General features: G+C 38.7%; 2 long non-coding RNA genes across 4 annotated transcripts; one reads left to right on the top strand and one right to left on the bottom strand.

Annotated features, from left to right (window-relative positions):
- Positions 1 to 1,306: 1,306 nt before the first annotated feature.
- On the top strand, positions 1,307 to 5,122 carry LOC122972729. Of its 2 annotated transcripts, XR_006399834.1 has the most exons (4): positions 1,307 to 2,462; positions 2,893 to 4,232; positions 4,468 to 4,712; positions 4,995 to 5,122. It is a non-coding gene; the product is annotated as an uncharacterized LOC122972729 (long non-coding RNA). The 2 variants fall into 2 exon arrangements; XR_006399833.1 differs by having other exon boundaries at positions 2,893 to 4,712.
- Positions 5,123 to 12,495: 7,373 nt separating this feature from the next.
- LOC122972622 lies at positions 12,496 to 14,384 on the bottom strand. 2 transcript variants are annotated; one of them, XR_006399792.1, is made up of 2 exons: positions 14,153 to 14,384; positions 12,496 to 13,833 (listed from the first exon to the last, which is right to left on the bottom strand). It is a non-coding gene; the product is annotated as an uncharacterized LOC122972622 (long non-coding RNA). The 2 variants fall into 2 exon arrangements; XR_006399791.1 differs by having other exon boundaries at positions 14,233 to 14,384.
- Between the last annotated feature and the right edge of the window lie 8,711 nt (positions 14,385 to 23,095).

Genomic DNA, 23,095 nt, shown 5'->3' with positions numbered 1-23,095 from the left:
TGTGCATGAAAATCAAAATCCGGTTGCTAAGGCATGATAGGAAATGGCTGATTATTGACTGTCTTCTTTATTAAAACAATATGAGTTTGCATGCACTAGTTGCTCTTATTATGTCTCTCTGTAGCCACTCAAGGAGGGTTTGTTGTAGTATTAAACCGTGCTTGCTGTCTGTTAACACCAGTAACCACAGTTGTAGCCAAATCAACCATTTATCAACTTTAATTAAAGGAGCTACATCAGCCCCCACACAGAAGTGTTTTTTTTATGAACTGAGATGAGAATATGAGATGGATTATAATGTTATCAGAATCAGGACAATGAACAGAAACTTAATTATTTGTGGCCTGATGCTTAAAATAAAAGGCTATGAAATTATTGGGGGTGATATGTCTCTATCTATATCAGCCAGAGGAAGAACCAAACATTTCCTTTTAAAAACATGCATTTTGTTCTTCTTTTTGTCACAGTTATATGAAACATCACACACTAATTAGTGAACAAGTGTGCTGTGTGAGTTTACATCAGGTTACATTAATTTTGCATATTCACGTGTGCAAACATCTTACCACCTCCTGCCATCTGGAGCTGCCGAATTGCTTTGTGCAGATTTAAGTCATGAGTGGTGAACTGAGGAACTTTGAAATCATCAGAAAAAGGTGGCTGCAGGTGAACCACCAATTGTGAAATATAATAAATGCTGTTGTTAAAAAAAAGAATTGTAAAAGAATAAAGAGTGAGGAGAGGTTTCATGCCAACAGGCTAATTAAGCTCCAAGTTCTTGAATTGACTTCCTATGTGTAATTTTCCACCATTATATGTTGTTTTTCTAACAACCTTCCTCACTCTGCCCTGATTATCGCTAGAGGCAGCCTGCCAGGGTGCAGGAAGAACTTTTTAACAGATATATAACAGTGGCTGAACCAACCTCTTAGAAAGATACTCAGAATTTCACCTCAAGGTACACTTGAGGACAGAAAAATAAAAATCAAAAATATTATAATATATCAAATATTAAAGTCATTATGTGTTGGATTTAAAAATTCCCCACTTTGGTGTCCTATTCAGACAGTTCGTGCATTTACGTCTGTGTTTTGACTGCCAGAGGGTCTGTCAGGAATTGACTTTTTATCCAGTTTTTGGACACATTTTTGTGATACACTTTTTGGATCTTGGTTGTTTTTAACTAGTATTTTAAGAATTTTAGTCATTGGACATGGATTTTTTAAGAAATGTTCATAGCAGTGACAATGCCCCTTGGCTCCCAACCACTTCCAGTCATCCTCTGTCCGCCCAAAAGCACCAGAGAAACACAGATTTTAACGTGAAACTGCTTTATTCAGTGTTTTTGCCCGTTTTGGTCAATGGGTCCGGTTGTTTCCGGTGAAAAACCTCCTGAACAACGAACATTGAACATTGTGAGCAGTGTGGGAAGAAATTCAGCTTCATTACACCGTGCCTTCTGTCTTTGGCTACTTGCTTAGCCAGGCTCGATTTTAGCCTGATGGCTAAGCTAAGTGACTCAGCTATGACGACTACGCCCTGAGATGACTATGTGTTACTCCAGAAAGCAAAGAAAAAGATTGCTGACCTTAAGGTGGATATTTAATGGCTTTTTGATGAACTGCGGAAGAAAGACTCTCTTTTGTCCAGCTTCATGGACGTGGTTTCTGGGCAGTCCAAACGGATTGCCTCTCTGAGCGTAACCATAGTTCCACAGCTCTGTGAGACCTCTTCACCTGTCCAAGGCTTTCCTCTTGCTCAACACCTTACCATCAGGCGTCCCTGCCAGACAACTATAGGCCTATTTCTAAGCTCCCTTTCTTCTCCAAAATTTTAGAAAAGACTGCTGAAAAGAAACTTGTTCAAACACTGGATTTGCACAGGGTGTTTGATAAATTTCAATCTGGTTTTCATAAATTACACTCTCCTTAAAGGTAGAGTGAGTAATGTATTTTAGAAGTATTTTTTGTTATATTCGTTGAAATTCTCTGCACATCCCGACAGCAATCAAAAAATCGAATGCTCTGACAATAAAAAGAAAAAAATCTGGTATCTGTGCTGTCGCAGGCCTGTAATAAGCCCATCCAATCATTTCATTCAGGCTGAATGAAATGAACGGACGGCCTCCCTGGCTTCCTACCAACCTGCATGCACTCTGCCTGTGCACTCATTGTGCGTGACTGAGTCTTCCACAAGGCTAGGCAGACATATTGCTAAACCTCAAAAAAGGCAGAGAAAGTGTAGTCAAAATTTCCAGTTCCACCTCGACCTCCGACAGCTTGCTAAACAAAGAAAAGAAAAGAAAGACAGAAGTTGAAAAGGCTACGATCAAAGAGAGGTTAGATCAGGCAAGAGGTCAAAACCAAAGTGAACATCGGATTTGATTTTCAACAATGGCAACAACTGAGAGAGGTAAAGGGCCTGAAGAGTGACACCATGTTTGCCGTATTTCTGTTGGACAGGTAATTATTATCTGTTTTGTTATGTTTTTGGAATTTGTTATTTTCCTCAAGTTTGTAGCCAACGTAGAGCTACTTATGTAGCTACCTTATGTATTAGCCCAATGCTAATGTTAGCTATGCTGTAGGTGTAAACTAGTAGACTATGTAGCCATGTTTGTTTACATCATTTGCCGGTGATAGTATTTATCATATGTAAGTCTATATTGGATTTAAATGTGACATTTTACAAATGTGGTGATGTAGCCTTTGTGTTTTTGTTGTAGTTATGAGACAGATTCATCATCCACACGTTCAAAGCATGGATTCACAAGACCACAACCCAAAAGTATGAAACATGCAATTGGAGCAGCATACAATTATATGTTCAGCTTTTTATTGAAGACTGTAGTTACCCTATTTGCTCTCTTTTTGTTCTCATTTCTATTCAAAGGAGGTGGTCAGATGGACAGTCCTGGATTCTGTGCACAATATACACTGCCATGGACAATGAATCCAAACAGATGATCTGCATGGTCAACATTCACAAGCAAGAGACACTGAGGAACTCTGTTGTGATGGAGAAGGAGGGCTTCATGTGTACCTTTGAGACACTCCTTTAAGAGCTAAATGTAATGAAATTTGCATATAAGCTCCTACCCAAATATCAGCCCTCTTCAGTAAATGGATTTATTGTAGTTGTCTTTAGGGGTTGGTGCAGTAATGAGACTATCTACATAAAGTCCCAGACCACATTCATCACTTACATTATTATGACTGGACATTGTTTTGGATGGTTGCATAGCATATGTGTTCTATTACATTTTTTTGTCCTCCAGACAAAGGGAAATACAAAGACAGCAGAGTCCACCACACCTTGAACATCTGGCATGGGTTCAAGAGCAAAATTTATTTTGTTCAATGTTCAGGCAGTGCAGCAAAAGGGTGCTCCATTCTACAGATGTGGAACAAATATATCTGCAACCACTTCTGACATTGCTATAAGACTGCAAATAACTATGAAAAGTTATTTGTATTACAAAAAATTATATTCAGTGTTGATATTTAGACATTCAAGGCAAGAGATTTTAAAGCTTTTATTTGATTTCAAACAGTGCCTGATGCCATTCACTCATCCCTAAATATCATTTATAGAGTAATTATTTAATTACTGATATACTGCTGTATTTATGTGAGTTAGTTGTACCAAAAGGTTACATATAAAATAATGCTTTGGACAAAATATTACTTTAAAAACCTCAAATTAAAAATGCTCTCTAGACCTTTGCCAACAGGTCAGACCCTTTTGCTGACTGGTTATTGTGCTCACCTGTGGTTTGTGCAAACTGGATTTGATTTCTTGCTGCCCTCAGTATTCACAATACATTTGTAATTGTTTTTCCTCAGGATATGTGGACATGTGGGTTGACAGAACTTATTCTTGATGCACGCTTGCTAAAGGACATTCACAAGTATCTATATATGAGTATTTCAGCATAGGTTTATGTTCAAATTACTGTTTTCTCCTATCAAATATTTCACTGTAATTCAGATTTGGTGCTGCTATGGCTTAATTTGTATTATCAGAACATAAAGCAATTCTATATTGTTTCCACTGTGCTCTCAGGTCAACTACAGAACTGGAGTCCTTCCACAATCACATATTTATGTATGCGAGCAAGCGCTTCAGCTTTTCCCCTCCTGTATACGCAGCTTGGACCATGCTGGCTGGCCTGAACTACAATCACCACATCCACAGACCAGCAAAGAGAAAAGCTGATGGCTCAATTCAGTGTATTGTATTATAAGTGCTCCTATGCATTTTACTCAGTAAACTTATAGGTGCTGATTCAAGGCAGATCCAGTATTATGACAAATACAATTACATTGTTTTGTCTGGGTAATGAGAACAAAATGCATGGTGCTGATTTAGTGTGTTGATGACATTTTATGTGGATATGTAAATTACTGTGCTATGTAAGGTAATAAGCACATTTCACAAAGCTTAATTTTCTTTCTCTTATGTCAGGTACAGCAAGGTGAACAACAATAAGTCCAGGAAGTGGAGCTTGTACACATTGAAAGTGGAGAAGGATTACAGCTACATCACAGACCCCTTGAGCGCTATCCTGCAGAGAAAGCTGTTTGCTACTGAGGGGATGCCACGGATCAGAACCAGGAGGCCTTACAATCCCCGTCAACATGGGGTTCTGTCAGGTGTCCCTGCCCCTACCACCCAGGAGCTGTTGCAGATGCAAGTTAGCAGAGAGCTAGGTGAGTTGGCTTACAATATTGTAGCTTGAGCATGAAGTGGTGACATTCTTGTGTGCAAAAGCAACTTTAAAATCCATATGGCTCTGTTGTAAACATGGCCAAATAATACTTTGCTCCCACAATAGGTATTTAACATTAAACATTAAAAACTGTTACTGTCACTGCATAAAATGGAGCCAAAGTTGTAGTGTTATCATTTAACTATCACTTTGACAGTAATGTGGGTGTCTTTGCAATGCAGTAATTACTGTCAGATATGTAATTATGATATTCTTATTAAAGGACAATCACTGCCAAAACAGTGGAAGATTGCCACAGCACTCATATGATATCACATACACAGCCTGACCTGTCAGCCAACACTGACCTGCTTTTAAATCAACAGTCAAGTAACCTTTGGACACGCCTTTTCTGCCCTCCTACATATATATATATATATATATATATATATATATATATATATATATATAGTTTGTGGTAATTACATATTGTATATATCCTATATAAGTTGCAGTATTTGGTTGTAATTATTTGTGCAGAATGTAAAGAGGTAATAAATGTAACAGCTTGATTGTTTATGCTTAAAGTGTAAAGAAAAGGCATTTATCATTTTCAAGATTTTATTCAAACAAGTGAGAACAGGTTATGCAAAACAAGAAATAAATAAAACCTGCTTTGTATTATTGTATACACCCTCCTGGGGATAAAAAAGGAATATAACAAATAATAATGTAACAAATATAATAATAATAAATAAATAAACAAACAAACTGTACCTATCTTCATCCACTCAATATAAATATTGGTATTGCACAATGTAAATTACTGCTCACACAGCACTACTACAGCTTTCACCCTAGCAGGGATGAAAACTTGGTATTGTCCATGTGGATCTGGACAACGGTTGCTTATCATCCAGACACAGCAACTGGGTATAACAACTCTGTGACCCTGTCCCAGTGCCACACAACAAATTGTCTGTATGCTGCGTAGCGGAACGGTCTGTCACCCCCAGGGTCTCCTCAGGGTCTGGGGAGATCAGCCGCTGCCCGGATATCATTCCAGATCCATCTGGCAAGGCACTGGACCCCCTCCTGCAAAATATAGGCTTCCATATGTGGCATCATGGAAACACGGGGTTCATGATTGTTACGACCCTCTAAAAACAGCTCATTCCACAGAAGGCGCAACATAATTAAAGAGTCAGGATAGTTCACAATAATTAAACCAATTTATTAACAAAAACAACAACCCACAAAAGGGTCGTAGGATCTGGGCTCTCCCCTCTAAATTAAATCCACATAAAAACTACAGAAAGAAAGCTGTGAAAACAGGACTACTGGACCCACCAAACAAACCAAAGACTAACAGAGGCAAAGCTAAAGCATAGCAGAACAAACACAAGAACAAACAGCTGCTGCCAAGGCTGGGAAGTGGAGAAGAGAGAGTGAGAGAGCCAGATCCCTGCCCTCTTTATAGGTCCTCCCTCAATCACATCAGATCAGGGCCACCTGGGAGAAAGCATAACACATGATAAATAGAATATCACAGGTTATACAATGATGTTGCCCACAACACTTTCTTTCCACATCTGTGAGTATTTCTCTGCGATTTTGGCAGACACACCAGGTGGGTTGACCTGTAACAGGATGGCCCGGTGGAGGAGCATCTGCTGATGTAAAGTGGAGAATATCAAACATCCGGCTTCAGGGTCACGTGTCAGGCAGAGATCCAACACTTGATGGGATTGTTCCAAGCTCTGGCTTGTAGAGCAATAGATCATCAACATGATTAGATATTTTTATTGAACAGAGAACTTTACTGTCCTCTTGTGTGTCCGTGATACATGCTTCCATTAGGACAGATTATTGGTATTTTCAGCAACATCTCCTATCATTTGTATGCTGATGACATCCAGTTATTATTTTAATTCAAACCTGATGAGCTTGATAGACTGTCTGTATTAAACAACCATTTAAATATTATTATATTATATTATATTATATTATAGTATATCCTTTATTATAAAATAATTTCATGCAGTTAAATGTAGATTGAACTGAGGTCTTGATTATTGCTCCTGATACCCTTCATTCAGTGATCAGATCAGACCTTGGTGCCTTATCCTCATCTTCTCGGTCAAGTCTGTGTATTTGTGTCATTTTGACGAATCCATTTTTCCATCCAGATTTGGTGCTTATATTAGGACGCTGACTCAATCATGTTTCTTTTACTTAAGAAGCATAGCCAAACAAAAAGTTGTGTTGTGTCAAAAGCTGAAATGGAGATGCCAATAAATGCTTTTATCTCATTAAGTCTAGACAACTGTAATTCTCTTTTTACCTGCCTTAATAAATCTTCCTTGGACCTTTTACAAACGCCAACACCAAACACCAAAATACTGCTGCTAGGCTTTTAACACAATCCAACAGGTGGTCACACATTACACCTATTTTAACCTCTCTGCACTGGCTTCCTGTTAATTTTAGAATTCATTTTAAAATCTTGGTGCTTACTTATAGAGCCCTACATGGCCAGGCTCCACATTATATAGTGGAGCCTCTACACCCCCACATCATAAGCCGAGCTCTTGGGTCCTCTAATCAGGGTCTTCTAAGTGTCCCTTGGACAAATTTCAAGACTCAGAGAGATTGTGCATTCCAGTCAGCAGCACCTAAACTTTGGAATAGTTCCTCAATAAGTATGAGGTCTCTAGATTCTGTGGACTCTTAAAAAGCAGTTAAAAACCCATCTGTTCAGAGAGGCATTTAGGTAGCATGTGGTATTTTATGTTTTAACTTGTGTTTTATGCCTGTTTTTCCCCTGTGTGTTTTATCTGTTGTTTATCTCTGTTTTACTTATTTTAACTGTGAAGCACGTTGTGACTGGTGTCTGTGAAAGGTGCTATATAAACAAATTTTTTACTTACCCTCTCCTGGTAGTATCAAGAATGACGGTGTGGCTGACAGAAATACACCTCATTATGTAAATTGAAATATGCTACAATCACATTAAAATTCTACACAATTGTAACCTAAATCTACAGTTGTTTGCATCACAGTCATTGGAAGCATGGTCATAAATAAACCCATTCATACTTTTTAACCATTATGTAAGGGATAATTCATCATGAACAAGTGGCTAAGAGCCCCGCAAGCAGTGTTTTTCAGGATTTTAGTTTGTTAGTTTAAATGGACTTACCATTAATATGTTCGCATGTTAATTTAGCCGCACTGTTATCTAAAATGATGCACACCCTTCCAACTAATCAGAATCAAGTATTCTCCATGGCCATGATATAAAGGCCAAATCATCTCCTATTATGACACGTAATTAATTTGCTGCATTGTGACGATGGTATAAACATGTCATTTACAACCCTGTGCCCCCTTCTTGTAAAGCCACTGAATGTAAATTCTGTGATACAATATTACTGCGTCTGGTAGCATAAAATCTTCCAACACACAGAGCTTCTCTATTTCTCTGCAGGAGTTTTCTCTTTACCTGGAGCAAAGCTCATTTCACTGGAAAATTGGCTCTACCACTCAGCCCCCCACTCCCCCATTCTCTCTGCTTGCCTCTCTAAATTCAGCCGTTATTGTAGTGCCTTAAGCACTAATCCAATTAGCTATAGGAAGCAAATGGTGCTATCTCTCATTTTAGCTTGTCACCTGTGCAGGGGGCAAGGGGAGGGGAAGCAATGAGTTTTATGGGGATTGTGACTTGAGGGAATAGATGATACCTAGCATGCAAATTTTTCAAGCCTGCAGATGAGGAGTTTTGACATTACAGTATACAATCAACAGAAAATGACTTGGTAGTTGTATTAGAGAGGGAACTGTAGTAAAAAAAGGGAGATCACAAACATTTCTTTTTCCACCAATACCTGCAAATACATTTGCTCATAGCTGGAATATTCTGCTTGCCCTTGAACACTTCAGTGCTTGGTGATTAAACCTTAACATTTCACTCCACCGACTTGTTTGACCCTTGTCTGTGGCCTAAGGTGGACAGGTCAGATTTCTGGGCCCGTGCCGATCTATTAGACACTGTAAACATATCCTCAGCTACAAAGCACTTGCCCCAGGTTGCCCTTGGCAGTCAGGCATCCATGCTGCAGCCATATTTCTCACAGTGCTTCACTTAATGCCAGATGGTGTCGGTGCACACAATGCTCGAAAACAGTGTGGGAGGTGAATCCAAAATGTACCTGCAGCGATGATTTTAAAATGAGTAAACGGATGGGCTGACTAGCACTTTACAGTTTGAAAGCATCATGAAAAACAACTATTTTTGGTCATTAATGTGTCAGTATGTGTTTGGGTTTATTACAGCATTAATCAGCTTCTCCAGAGAGTGGTGAACACTTCAGTTGTAGGAATGCAGTAGTAAACTTTGCAAAGTTTTGGGTAATTTGACTTGAGTGAAATACATTTCAGATGTCATTATCTAGGCTGCATAATCTTTTCACTTTGAGCAAGAAGTGTAGGCCAGGGCAAGCTGGATTTTCTTAAAATCTCAATCATTAAAAATCACCTTAGAATTTGCAAAGATAGTGCCTTAAGCTTTATGACATGGTGACTATACTTAGTCTTGGTTGCCAACCAGACCATAAGAATTAAAAGGTGCCCTGTGGAGTTTTCTTGTGAAGAAGAGTTATGTTTACATTCAGTATTTCTCACCAAAACTGAGAGCATTTCCTTCCTCATAAACACATGCAGAAAGTAATTTTTTATATTTTAAGTCATGCATTGTTTATATTCATGTTGCGTGCTAGCAGTCTTCTTCTTCACGAACTGTTTTGGCACATTTCTACGTTTCTTACAACATTACCGCCACCATCTCTGGCACTCAGTATAGCGTGAAACCGATGGCAGGGCGTCAACTGCATTGCAGCAGCCTTATGCACGATACAATAAAAACCCAGCGCTGCAATCGATCAAAAAGAAAGCACCTTTAATTCAAAGGGATGTTTTTGTGCCATCTATTCCTTTCTTACAACTGACTAAAAAAAAACCCAAAAAACATGCTACATCTCTTTGTGCAGTACCTCATACTCTGGCAGAGCAGGATTCTGTGGAATTGGATTGAAAAATAAATGGCATCCTGAATATTGGACTCCCAATTGCGTATACAGATTGCTCAGCATTTGTCCCTATTTTATATGTCAAAGATTTAATAGAATTCAAAAATTGAATTCTTGGTGAAAGCACTACATAAATTTCCTTCACCTCCACAAGCAGATCCACAGATTGCAGTGATTGAATTGAAGTGAACTGATTTTTAGCCCGAAATGTTGCAGTTATAAATGTGGGTATGACTGGGCCTTTGACGTGGACGTGTGCTCAAACTCAATTTTTAATGTTTGCAGATGCATAATTACTGCCAAAATTGCCATGTGAACAAAAGTATAGCCCTGCCTTTGACACTCATTTTAACATCAGCAGACAATACAAACTGGGCTTTGCATCTGGATTTGAAAAATGTTTGAAAAAACAAAACAAATATCATATGAAAACCAAATGGAAATGCCAGTTTGCAGTCGGGTTATAAGAGCAGATTGGTTTGTTTTTTGCAGAAGAGAGAGGTCATCAGTCCACTGTTCACTGCCCTCTGACCATGACCGCCCTGTCTGCTTTGTATACATACCTTTAACCTTTTTGTCCAACTTGCAAAAAAACCCCCAAAATCTTAGCTCTGCATGGTCTGCAAGGATAGTGGGGACAAAATGCATGTATTTTCATGTTAAACCTAATACAGGTTGCCGGATACACATTCCCTCTCTCTCCTAGTGAGACATTTAAAACTTTGCCCTGTTCTGACTGTCGCCAAAAAATCCCCATATAGCACTGGCAGACCTTGCCTGTAGTGCTGCCTGCCTCTTTGACACCCCAGTGCCCTGTCATGATGACAGGTCTGCCTTTTGCCCTCTCTGAGCTTTTGTAACAGTATATAGCTTGTGGTGGATTGGAACATGATGAAATGGACGCACAGGGAGCAAAGACCTGCTGGTGGTTCAGCCTCTGTTTTAACACTGGTACATGACTGTAGAGTATGACTGCACTGAAGAGGTCAAGTGAGGTTACCTCTCAAATTTCTGATAGCATTTTCTCCAAATACATATTCATAATACTCCAATGAGCACTATATAATTCCTAGAAGTGTATCTGTATATGATGAAAGCTTATCTTTAATTTAATCAATTCTAAAGGAGGTTTGGTTGTCCTTCTACATCGTGACAGATAGAAGGAATATTCAAATGTACTGTCAAACGAAAAAAAACCCCACCTGTTTGGTAATGTAAAACAACAAAGCTAGACATAGGCTTGTGCCCTTCCGCAGACTGAGCATTAATAGGAACAGCAGAAATAAACACTGAAGACAAAAAGACAAATTGTCATAAATGAGTTATCAAAAGCTGTCAGCTATCAAACGTCTTTCAGGGGCTGCTTTCACAGAAGGTAGCAGATGTTAATGCTGACTTCCTTCATCAGTAAGGATGCAGTTTGTTTGCAAATCACAAATACAACTGTAGAGTGATGACAGACATAAAAAAAAAACGAATGGTTTGATTTCAAAGAAAGCCTTTCAGTGCTTCAGTTTCTATTCTGTGACATTTTATCTGTTGTGTTAAGGAGAGCAGATGTATGTAGGACAATCTCGATGCTACTGGTGTCTTTGGAGAGAAAGGAGATGAAACAGAGCAGACTAATTGAGACAAAAGTCCATCCCCTGCCTGTGTGAGCTGCCATTCTTTCTAAAGACACTTACTGTAAGTAATTACAGTGTTCGAGAGCACCAGTCTCTCAAGCCAATGTGCAATCATAGGTTGGAACCTGACATTAAAGAGAATCTTGCCATATTTGGTTCACATAAGCATCCTTGTAAATATAACTGCTGAGATCATTGTGTTCCTGCTGCCTCCCTGCAATCACTCATTTGTACCCCTGCTGTTTTCACATCACACAATTAATACAAACACACCAAATGCTGCCAAAAATTAAATATTTTTTTTTATAAAAGATAGATACAGAATATCTGACATTCATACTCATCATGAAGGATACTGTATATACAAAGACAGGGCTCTCAATATTTGATAGCTGTCTCAATGTATGAATCTTGCACCAGGAGGTATACAGTCTACGACAGCAGGGTACTAAATTATTTAGAACGAGCTGAATGGTAGTATGACTCTGTTTAACAGATGGCTAAATCAGGCTGGTATAATGTTCCCCTGTCATGTAAAGTAATTATTGCAACATTGTCATTTTCTTTAGTCTTTTGGTGCCTTAAATCCAATTTCAGTCACTTTTTTCCCCTTGTTTCTAAGGAAACATACAGGATTAGCTGTTTATTTAGCAGCCACACATCAAATACTCAGAGCTGGGATCAACGCAGCAGTCTTACAGGACTAACTGTGAAAAAATGTTTATGAGGTTTTGTATGCAGCGAGGCACAGCTCAGTGGGGGGATATGGATCCCTTGAGCTCCCTAAACAGTCACTGGTGCTTTGTAGAGCATATTATTCTGGGATTTTCACTGATGCATGCTCTTTGTAAGGCGAGTTCATTTACAGTGCAGTCTGTTAAATACAAATCTATGACATCTTTGACATGTATTTCCATGAGTTATGAGCAGCAGATCTTTTGTCACATAAATCATTTAAGGTTTGTTGATGTTTGTTATGTGGTGTATTGTGAGGTTACATTGCTGCTTCTTGTAAGGACAGACATTGGTTACTTAATTGGATTAACTGACTAATTAAAAATCGATGTTTAACTGATTTCCAGGACTGGATGCTCCTCATTCATTTTTACTTGGCTAAACTAAAATGTCAGACATTACCAGGTTATTTCAAATTATGATTTTTCCGATTACATGAATGTGTTTTGGCAAATTCAACATGAACCACTGGGTTTATAGACAGATTTTAACAAAAAAAGTGCAGTATTGGACAGTAACATACAGTAGTTGCAAAGAGAATGCAAGTGGACCTGAAATGGAGCCTTGAGGTACACCATATTTAAATAAGGAAAAAGGAAACATGATCCCCAGTGGAATGATACAATTTTCCATTTTGCAGGTAAGATTAGGACCATTTCAGGTAAGCTGTAGACATTACCAATCCTTTGCTTGAGTGTAACAGTCAATGTAATGGTCAGTGGACTGAACAGGGACCTCAAAAAGGTTTTGAAAAACAGCTGCCAAAAACAATGAAAATGTCATAATCAGAACAATGTCAACCCTCAACCAAGTTGAAAGAGTCAAAAATAAAAATAAAAACTTTTCACAGATGAAACTATGAAGAATAACACTCTGAATGAACTCTGTACCATCCCACAGAAACAGCTGGGTGATTGTGAATGCAGATTAGGTTGTTGACAGATTCCTACAAGTTGTTTGTGCATACCACTGGGAAAATAATTTCAAATAAATTAATTGCCTCAATGAGCAGCTGAACTTCTACATCAAAAGTAACACTGACAAGTGGGAATTCACAATGACTGTTTAAGATTTTGTGAGATAAGGACAAGAGATTAAATATTTCTTTCTATTAGAACTACGATGGGTTTGTTTTTCTACCCAAAAATGGAAAAAAAATATCTGCATGCCAGATTCTTGTCACCAAGCTTGCCAGACTCATCTTTCAGCATGTCTGAGCTGACCAGTTTGTAGTTTATGTAGGGTTGAATTACATCAGTGTTCTTGGCAGTGGACCCCTCTGACAGCATGCAGGAATGCTGGTAATGTTGGGGATCATTGCTCCAAGATACTAAAAGGCTTTTGCCCAACTAACTACTGAACTACTGATCACCATGATACTGTGATGGGCAATGGCAAGAAGATAAAAAATGTGAATTCCAGTCGTGCTAGCAGGAGGCCTTTTGGATCTGGATGCTGTAAAGTTCGACCTTCACCCCCTCGCAGGAGCACTGTGTGGACTGCTGGAACGAGCTGCTGCAGATTCAGCAGCCGAGCTACTGCAAAAACAGTTTGCGGCTGAGGCAAGGTTGGAGCTCCAGCAGGGACACCAGTGAGGGCAAAGGGATCGTCAGTAGCTGGCGGGCACTCCATGGCTCCAAACACTGCAGACTCAGGGGCTTCAAATACCCGGTTCCTGGAAATTATAGCAACAAGTCGTCATTCGAGTTTAGGCTGGCTGCATCATCCTTTAAAATCACGTCTCAAAATCTATTTGTGGAATAATTTCTAGCGACTAGGATCCAGCTGGTTCTAACCACACAGACACACACAGAAGCACACAAATGGTCAAGATGCCTTACTGAAGGCTTTATGAAAACTCAATTACCCAATAAAACTAGCAAAAATGCCCATTCCATTCTACATACTAATGTACAGTTTATATTAAGTGTAGTGTTTTGCAATAAAATTCAAGAAACTAATTAGTTTACTACAAACAGGAATTTACAACATACATTTCTGGAATTCAAACTGTGACTGTGGAAAGCTACTACCAATTTAACTTAAAATTATATCCATTATCTTCCTTTGCTACCTCAATGCCATCTACAATTTGGTTTAATGTTTTTCCAGCTGTGAGCAAACTGCATTAGTTTTAGGATTCATGCGTTGTGTGGAATCGGGAAACATATTTGTGAGCATACGCAAGCAAACCACTGAATTTGACTAGAGGCTCTGCAGCAAGGTTGTGCCCTCTGGAAAGCAAACAGTGAAGGAGAGCAGAGAGATGTTTAAATAGGCCAAACAGCAGGTGCACCAAATCATCAATAATGAGCCTCAATTACCAGAACTACCACTCCTGCTAGGAGGGCAGGACTCAGAGCCTCTACCCCTGCCACTACCTACCACATTTTCATCCTTTCACAAGCATGTTTAATCAGTTTTTCCGCCCTGTTTTAAAAATCATATATGAAGCATTTAACTTACATTTTTAAAGGTAGTAAATAAATAAGGTTTATTACTTCAGGTTTATTACCCTATATACTATTTACTGTATTCTACATAGTATAATCACAAAGAGGGTGAGCAGTACCACACTGTACCATACACACACACACACACACCCATCCACCCACACACACATACACACACAAAGGGTTTTAGTTGGTACATTTTCAGGCTGCAAGCTTTTAAATCTTCTAAATTAGAGCCGGTCCATCCCTGCTGTTATGACTAAGAAAATAAAATGCCCACAAGCTCTAGTCATGGCACATTGTATCAGTGTCTAGTGCTGGATGATCATTTCGCTTAACATGAGTAATTATCACGTTCAACATGACTAATTTAATTGAACATAAATTAGTGTGGCTCTCCTCAGGCATCAAATTCCAACAGTGTTCACTTACATTTATAGCTAAACTGAAGACCCAAATGTTTTCAGAAATATGAAATATTACACAGAAAAATTGAGTCTTTGACTTTGTTTTGAAGATTTAGTGACTTTTCAAACCCTTGCGCATGTTTTAGAAGCAACAAGTAAAGAGTAATTATACTGTTTGGAAAAGACAGCCCAGTCTCCTGAGGAATAATGTGGACAAATGCATATGTCACAATTTACATCCAGTGCTATAGCAGGAAGTAGTGTATTCTTTATGAAGTGAAGGAGAAAGTATGAGGTGTGGAGGTCAGGGGTTTATAGACCTTTTTCACAGCAGACATTTTGACATGTCAAAGCAGGAAAAGAACAAGTGTATTTAATGACATTAATGATGGCCAAATCCCATTTATCATGACACTGGTATGGATTACTTGGATACATGAATGGAACTGAGACATTGTTAATGTCATTGTTATGACACGTCAAAATGTCCGCTGTGAAAAAGGTCTATTACACCAGACTTTGAGGCAGGAGACTACTGTAGAGTTTTCATCCTGTCACACACTTGCAATTTGCCATCTTATTACCTATAACCACAGTCTTTCACTAACCCTAACCAAGTGTTTTGGTTAACCTTAACCATATTATATATTTGCCATTACCATGATGTTTTTTTTTTTTAACCGTAACCATACTGTGTTTAGCCATGCACACATAGGCTAAGTTCACATTATGGAGAAGCATCTATTCAAGCCGAAATGGAGGGAACTTATTGTAACTGAATGCTAGCAAAGCCATAACATCCATGTTTATGATTTGACTGTCACACAAATGGCATTATTGTTGTTATTCTTGCGCTCATGTGCACTTTAGGACTTCATTGGTGTTCACACTGGAGTCGGATACATGTCACTCACTTACAAACATGAATCTCACCCATCAACACACTCACACAAAAAACCCCAGATCTGACTCAAAAATCTGAATTCAGCATTAAGGCCTGTATTGTGAATGTAGCCATATTGTAGAAAGCAAGGAAAGCAAAGGTTTTGCAAAGTTTTCCAATATTGACTTTCTTGTCCAGCTTTTTCTACCATAAAACAAAATACTAATGTCATATGAAAAGAATTTGTCCTGACTGTGGTCACCATTTCTTTCACCTTTTGAAACAACACCCAACCAGCAAATAATGAAATACTAGTTAAGGGCGCCCCAGTGGCCAAATGGTTAAGGCACATACTGTGCCACATAACCGCAATGTCCACGGTTCAACTCCCAGCCGCATGACCCTTGTTGCATATCATACATGTAGCAACAAGACAACTTATTTATAATTTATAAACAGTACACAGCTATTTAATAAATGGTTTATAACAGATATATGTGTGTTTGCCAGCAATTATAAATCAACTCCTACCTCCTATGAAGACATATTTTATATTATAAAACTGTTTTACTATACTGCCAATCATTATCTGTTCATACTGTATATCAGCCTCCACTTAAAGTATGGATTCCCACAAGATGAGTTGTAGTTGTTGCAATACACTGACACATATCTGCTTACAGTGACATTATCATGTGTTATAAATCACTACTGTTTATAAATGTTAGCCATTAATGATTGCTGTATTCCATTTAGGTGAGTTGGTTGCAGGGCTGAGCCATTGTTTATGTTATTAGTGACACCTGTGCTTTTCCCGTCATGACGGATGAAGATATCTGCTGTGAAAAAGGTGTATTTGTGACTATGGAACCAGAAAGGCTTGGATTTTAAACAAAAAAAAACAACCTTTCAAAAGACTTTCAAAAAATACAAGTAAAATACTACTGACACACACACAATAGACCTTTTCATGTATCTTTGATATTGCTACATACTGGATTTAGAAGTAGTGGGATCAAGATGAAGTCAGTTGAAACTGACTAGCATTGTCACAATACAACGCAACTAACAACAATTCATCCTATTGCTTTATCATGACATATCTGTTTTCACTATGATTATTCACCTATGAAAATACATACAGAGAGGTTGAAAGAGGTGAAATGAACGTCGGCCGCAATGTTATATCAGCTATCTTAGTCCAAATGTCAGCCAGGCTTTTTTCTGATAAAGAAACAGAGTTATCAAACTGCTTCCTATTGCTGCTGCCATGGTGACAGGAGGGTATAGAAGAGGCAAATCAGAGGCAAGTGATAACACTCAGAAATAGATGTTACCACTGCAGCCAGGCTTTGTGCTGTTGTGTTGTGAAAATGTCCATACCCACAACTAGTGTGCCTTTTGAATTGTTTCTGTATTTGTTAGAAAAAACAGATTGGAGAAAAGACTGAAATCTGAGATGTCATTTGTAATTTGTAAGAACCCATTAGCCTTTTTGAAGCAGGTGTATTTATTCACCTTTCATGTTCAAAGGCCTTACAGTCATCTCAAAACTCTTTAAAAAGCAACCTGGTATTTTGTGTCCACCAAATTGCATTTTTCAGTTTATCCAATGGGATTTGAAAGGATTTCGGAAGCTTATTTGTTTTTTTTCTAAGTTTATTTGCCACATATAATCATATACGGTGAAATATAATCCTGTGCATTAAAAAGAGTTTAAATAGAATAGCAATAATAATAAATATATGTGTTATGCATAGGGTAAAAGCCCTCAGTGCCTTTCAGCGCCGGCCTGGTGTAAATATCCTCTGGGCAGGGTAGAGCGGCCGATTGAACCGCTCTTTGCAGGGCCTTGCAGTCTTCTTCCTACCAGGCAGTGATGTTCCCTGTCAGAACACTCTCGATGGTGCGGGAGTAGAAATTCCTCAGTATTTGAGGGAATACCCTTGAATTTCCTCAAGCATCTGAAGTGAAACAGTCTCTGCCTCGCTTTTCTCACTACTGAGTCATTACGCAGCGCCCAGGTCAGGCCATCGGTGAATTTGAAACTTCAATAAAGTGCAATGACGCAATATTAGCAAATTCTCCCGAGCACCACACTAACTGATGCAAATATTACACTATACAGAATATAGGTTTACATTTTGAGCATATTCATAAGAACTGATGTCAGAAAGCTAAAAAAAAAATCAAAGCTCTCAGGTATTCCAGCTTGAAAACCATTACCTCCAGCTGTCAATCTTAGTGTGTCCTTCACTGTTTTCTCATAATTTGCATAAATATGAAACTCACTTTTATGAATTCTTACATCAAAGTTTTTGATTTAACATCAAAGTCTTTAAAAAATGTTGGATGGAGATTGCATCAAGATAAATGCTAAAACAATGACAGTTTAATTAACTTTACCACCCACAAGACACCAAGGCCAGTTAAACACTGATGATACAATCACACGTAGGTTTGCTGTGGTGGGTGAACTGTTATTTCAAATAATCAGTCAAAAATACCTGACACTCTCTAATCACCACACTGTTTCCAGCTGAGTATTTTGTATTTATTGTTAAGAGCAGCCAAACAACAAAGGCAACATGTATGCTCCCTCCTCTCACTCACACTCCTTCCTACACGGTTATTGCTATTGTTGCACCCATAGTCATACTTGTCAGTGCCAAAAAAAAGGTGAATTTCCAAAATTTACAGTGGCTCTCTGTACAGTTTTGACAGAAACGAACTGTACAAAGTGTCCCCATTGTTTTGTCCTCATTCAGGACAGTTTTATTTGCTTGAAACTACAACTTTAGTAGAGAAAATAATGCAGTAAAGAGGTTAACATTGGAAGGAGAGCACGGAATTTAATGTAAAACACAGAGCAAAAGGCTTTAGTAAAATGTGCAAGTATAGCCTGAGGAAAAAATCATATTCTTTAATGTTTGTTGAAAGAATGTGTTGTGTGTGTGTGTGTGTGTGTGTCCCAGCTGGATAAAGCACAAACAATGTTAATGATTTGAATCTAGCCTGGGAGCATTGTCACATGTCGTCTGCATCTGTCCCCCCCCCCCCCCCCCCTCCCCAATGTTTGCTGCTAAAGAGTTGACTCACCCAAAATACAAAAAAACATATTTTGTCACCTACTCATTGTGGTGTCTAACCACGCAGATAGCTCTGATTTAATTGGTCAAGGTTTTGAAATATAATATCTGCTTTCACCCCAATACAGTTTTCATTTTAAATTCGCTGCTCACAGTATTGAAAATTTTAATTTAAAAAGTTGTTTTTCCACAGACCTCACTTTTCACTGTGTCACAGTCATGCGCTTTGCAGACCCAACCTCTCCACTTGAACATAGAACACATGATTATAATGTTATTCAAATCGTAGCAAAAGTGCTGCTGTTGGTTGAAAGCACATGTGAACTTTAGTCTTTGCATGCTGTAGTGTGCTAATGCTAGAGATAAATCCTGTCCAAACCCTCTTAAAAGGGACGTATCATGAACATTTCCAGGTCCATATTTATATTCTGGGGCTCTACTGGAATATCTTATTTATCTTATAATGGCTCTTTATGCAGCTCCTCAGTTCAGCCTCCATCTCAAACAGGTCGTTTTAGCTCCTGTCTCTTTAAGGCTCCCCTCCCCATGAGCCCACTCTGTTCTGATTGGTCAACTTGTAGAAGCTACCCCTCGGCTGACTTCTGCCAGCTATCTAGGCTATGTAAACAAACAGTAGTAGTAGGATTTCAGTTCATTTTCTCATTTTTTCCTTGAAATATAATCTTTGCAATCCATACTTGTTCAAGCCTGAATCCGATCCAAAATATGAGAGTGGACGACGCGAACAGCCCAAGAAACAACTTAGCAACAACCTTAGCAACAAAGACTAAGGAAATGGATAGCCGTTTGTGGGCGTGCGTGAACAATCTGATGCCGGTTTGACGGGGAAGTAGAGGGAACTTTGCATCTTGGACTTGAGGGCGGCATTTTACATACGTTCACCTCAATTTTTTGGAATTTTGACCATGTTCAACATAGACATCTTACATTAAAACAGTATAAAAATAACATAAAATCACAAAAACCATAATACGTCCCCTTTAACACCATCACCAGGAAAGCTATGTTGTTTTTTTCTCAGTGTAAATCTAATCAGCTGTTAAATATCTAAATGCTTTACAAATTTTCACCTGGTTCTAGTGTAAGCTATTGTACAGCACTGTAAGGCACATTAGGAAGGAAAAACTAAACAAAAATAGATAGGGGGATTATGAAGGACATCCCTGAGGAAAAGTCTATTACTGGTAATATGCTAGATCCTGCCTCACTGAGACAGTGAGTATTGAAATGATAGACTGTGTGGGAAGTTGAGCTGTAAAACCTGCAAGTGATCTGAAGTGAATAATGTGTTTGAAGATTACATGAATCAGAGAAGAAATTAAGTGAAACTGAATCATGAAACTAAAATATTGTCATGTTCGTGTCATATCTGTCTATAAAAAGATGAAGGATACTTCTGATACTTCTTCTCATTGATGCCATTGAACTAGGTAGTGATGCACCTGGGGACAGGGTTGCTGCAGGGCCCTCAGCACTCTTACTTTCTATGGAGATGGTTGTTGTTTTCCTGATGAGGACAGTCTTGTTGTGTGTTGTGTGTGTTTGAAAAGAGATGTTGACGTTGATTCTTTCAAATGTCATTTTTCAATACTGTGATCACCAGTAATTTACAAGACAGATATCTCAAAACCAGAGCACAAAAATCTATAAACGCAAAAGATTTTTCTGCTTCTTTCTTCTTCTAGAAATGATTATCGCTTGCATGTGCTCTCACTCGTATACAGTTTTATTTGCTCTCTGTATTTACACAAATTAATTTATAAAGCACAAGAATTAGAAGTTGATTGGTGTCTCATTTAAAGCACCAGCTTAAAGCTTATTTATTCTGCTTCACGTATACTGCGTAATGATGGAGAAAAGAAGCAGACCGTGATGAAATCTATCAGCTCACTCTGCTCTTCCATCGCTAAACTCTCAGTCGTTACTGCATATTTATTTTTCCCTCCCAGCCGTTATACCCACACAACACGAGAGAGGCCTAAACATGCTTTCAGCATTCTCGTATGTCTATATACAGTTGACACCTTCAGTCAGCTGTAATACATTTAGACACAGGCAACAATGAAAGATTTAAAAGCTATGCTCTATCCCTGAAAAAGTAGTTTAATTCAATGACGGTGTGATTACAGAATGCTTTATTTGTGTCATGTATTGATGCACTACTATACAGTCCATTGATCTGATACATTGAGTTCACATTAACAAACAAAGCAAGTACATTAAACACAACACTCCAGCAACCCTGGTCCAGAGGTTTTAATGCTTTTTCTGTCATGATTACCAAACCCCCCCCCACCCTCCCAACAAACTAGGCCTTTGTCTACACAGCATTTTCTCTCACGAATGGCAATTAAATATCTTCAAAGGCTCTTTTCATGCTAAATAATAACATGACCTCGAAGAACTTCACATTTAAAAACGAGGAGAGGTTTGTCAGGTTGCAAATGTGGCTGTGGAAAACGGCAAAGGTCACCTGCTCTTCCGGTCCGTGCGCCCTTCTGATTTGTTCCGCCGTGTTAACAGGCTGCGTTTGCCCCTTCAGAGATCAAAGGTGTGCGACTCCTGTCTCTGTGAGGACATTGTAAGAACGCGGCATCCAGCAGACTAATCCAATTAAATGTGTTTGTTCAGGTTGTGATGTGCTCGAGCCAAAAACAGCGATGAAGGTTGCTGCCGCTGTCGCTCTGCAGCAGCAACAGGGGGAGTGGGAGCCTGATTAGACTGATGTGTCTGCGGTCCACGGCGCGGCGAGCCAAAATTGAGCGTATGAGCATATTTACAGTGAGCGCACAAGGCAACCAGCAGCTAAATTATTCAGCATGCGGAAGAGATGTAATGACTGTCTCCTGTTATTAATGACCCACGCCAGAGCTTATTTATGAAAGGATACTTGAGTGTAGTAGGCAGAAGATGAAGGAGCATGAGATTGAAGATATTCGCCTTTATCGTGATTCAGGCTTAATTAAAAGTTTTGTGAAGTCCAAACAAATAGATTGTCTTTTTACACTTCCTCCCATGTACATAAAAGCTATTTTGATTTCAATTTTAAATGTTAGATTGCCTAATTTCAATAATTTATGAAACACATCACTTTCCTTGGTGTTTTCTTTTGCTGTAAGCAAACTTTTGATCAGTCAATATCAAATGTCAGCTTCTCTGCATCTTCTACATTAGCTTGCGTGCCCGTTGCAGCTAACTTTTGGAGGGGCAAAAAGCAACAACTTGCATTTATATAAAACACCTCCCTTTTAGTAACGAGGGCTATAAGGAGTCTAACATGCTATACACAAAAGTGATTCCCAGACGCTCTCAATAAATTAAGATGCAACCTTGAAACCGTGATGTCCTTGTGCTAAATGTTAAAAAGTAGCATGTTCGAAACTGCATTAATGAATAGAGAGGTGTGATGCAAGCAAGGTTTTCCTCAAGGCCCGAATCCCTGCATGACTCTGATATATTATTTAATCTAAAAAGAGGAATTGTCTCGTTGCATTTCAAAAACTTAGAAACCACATTAGTGGGTGCTCAGTGCCTGTTGGTGAATTTTTTTTCTTCTCTCCTTTTAATTTAAGATGAAAGCACTCTAATGAACTTGAAATCATGGTTCTCACAGGACTTGTATAGAGCTGGTTGGGATTCACTTCGACGCTATTAGCTGGTCACTAAACATCTCGGTGGAAATGTTAATTATAGACTTGCATGGCTGTAGATAGTGCCGCAACAAATCTGCACACCCAAACACAAGCTGCCCTGGAGAAATTATCTGCTGATGCAGGAGATATGGTACTGTAAGCTCTGGGCAGTGAATAAGGCTGATTTATCAATACTTATTGAGCTGTGGCCTGAACTGGATACATTGCTTGGTCTCTGAAGGGTAGGCCAGTAATCAGTCTGCTTGTTAAACATGAGAGGAGATGCAAAGTGGAGTATCCATTTATATACCAGCTTAATATGACTGATGGTTTATGTATTATACATAAAACCTTGCATGTTCTTCTCACGGTGCTCTGATCTGTATGTTTTCAAGTGTTTCATGGTTATCATGGGTTTACTGCAATGTGCCTTAGTTAGTTGGTGCTGGATG

Source organism: Thunnus albacares, chromosome 21, assembly GCF_914725855.1.
Source record: "Thunnus albacares chromosome 21, fThuAlb1.1, whole genome shotgun sequence".
In the NCBI taxonomy this organism is placed as follows: Eukaryota; Metazoa; Chordata; class Actinopteri; order Scombriformes; family Scombridae; genus Thunnus; species Thunnus albacares.
Note: the sequence above shows the minus strand (reverse complement) of the source record. Positions and strands in the feature narration are given on the sequence as shown.